Genomic DNA, 1,456 nt, shown 5'->3' with positions numbered 1-1,456 from the left:
TGGGTGTGGGTTTACTTTGGGGGCGATGAAAATGTTCTGGAATTAGATAATGATGCACGATTTTGTGAATATGCTAAAAACACTGAATTATACACTACAAAAGTGTGAATGTTGTGTTATGTGAATAATATCTCAACACAAACAAATAAAGAAAAATATATAACGTATAGAAGTGAGTGTCACCCTGACGGGGAAGCAGGGTGTGGGCAGGTATGTCTCTATGGAACGGTCTCCCAGAGAGGAGGCACCCTCCGTGCCTGGTTTTAAAGGACAGTGGGTTTGCCAGATTGTGGGGAGGAAGGGCTTTCTAGGTAGCAGGAACAGCGCGTGCAGAGGCTGCTCACAAAGACAGGAAATAGTGTGGTGCCCTCTGGTCACCTCCAGTCCTCTGGTGGCTATGGGCATAAATCTTGGTGCCTAAACTCAGAGCCATGTTTCATTATTCATTTCTCACTGTGAGCCCCATTCCTCCAGGCTGCAAAACAGGTCTGTGAGATGCTCCCGGGTCCTATACTTGGCCAAAACATGAGGTCAGCCACCCGTCTCCATGGCTTAGCACAGAGATGCCTGTGTCCCCATCTTCTCCCTGCCTCCATGCTGGCCAGTCAGTCACAGCCAGTGACCCAGTGTGGATGGTTCCCATGCCTAATGCAGGGTAGGAGCCATGCCTCCCAGGGTCTTGCTGTCTCTACACACCCTACCCAGAAGCAGGACTCCTGCTGTTGAGGCCTCCCATCTCCTGCTGGAAGAATCACTGTCTGGTCTCAGAGCAGTGGATGTAGAGGGTGGACATTTGTCCAACCCAGTAAACCACTTCCTGTGGCTCTTCTGTAAACTCCCAAAATTGTCCTCAAATTTTCTCCAGGGGTGAGCAGCAATGCAGTCCCCCCGCCGCAAATTGTGCAGTCGAGTTTCTCACATTTGGGGACATTGCAGGGGTCAGCACATCCAAGTGCAAGGGATAAGACTCGCCCTGGGAAAACCACCTGCATGGTCAGGTAAGTATGTCCTCAGTTTTTGAGCAAAGACCCTATCAGAATACTGGTGCTTGAATGGGAGAAAGAAAAGAGGAGCTGCCATAAGAGGAAAAATAAAAAGGTAATATTCCGAAGGATCCAGCATTATAAGGGACCACAGTGTCTGACTGATGGGCTCAGTGAGGCCACAGGGTGAGGGGCCCACCTGACGGTCCCTCTGAGTAGGGACGTTTGGCTCCCCAAGTCCAAGAGCGCCAAGAGGACACCAGGCAGAGCAGGGGAAAACGGCAGGGCGCCGCACAGGAGGCTGGTCTGTTACCGTGGCCCTTGGTGGGGTTGGGTGGTGGGAGCCATTTGAAGGGTCAGCGGTAGCGGGAGCTGTCAGCCACAGGAAGGACAGGACAGCAAGGGCTTGCAGGTGGCAGGTGGGGTGGGTGCTTCCTCCGAGGAAGAGGGGGTTGGGAGGGTGAGGATGGATC

The 1,456-nt window shown here is 52.5% G+C and overlaps 1 pseudogene; it reads right to left on the bottom strand.

Annotated features, from left to right (window-relative positions):
• Window positions 1-862: 862 nt before the first annotated feature.
• On the bottom strand, window positions 863-1,006 carry LOC118719626 (annotated as a pseudogene).
• Between the last annotated feature and the right edge of the window lie 450 nt (window positions 1,007-1,456).

This window comes from Pipistrellus kuhlii, unplaced genomic scaffold (genome assembly GCF_014108245.1).
Source record: "Pipistrellus kuhlii isolate mPipKuh1 unplaced genomic scaffold, mPipKuh1.p scaffold_m20_p_15, whole genome shotgun sequence".
Lineage (NCBI taxonomy): Eukaryota > Metazoa > Chordata > Mammalia > Chiroptera > Vespertilionidae > Pipistrellus > Pipistrellus kuhlii.
This window is presented reverse-complemented; position numbering and strand designations above follow the sequence as displayed.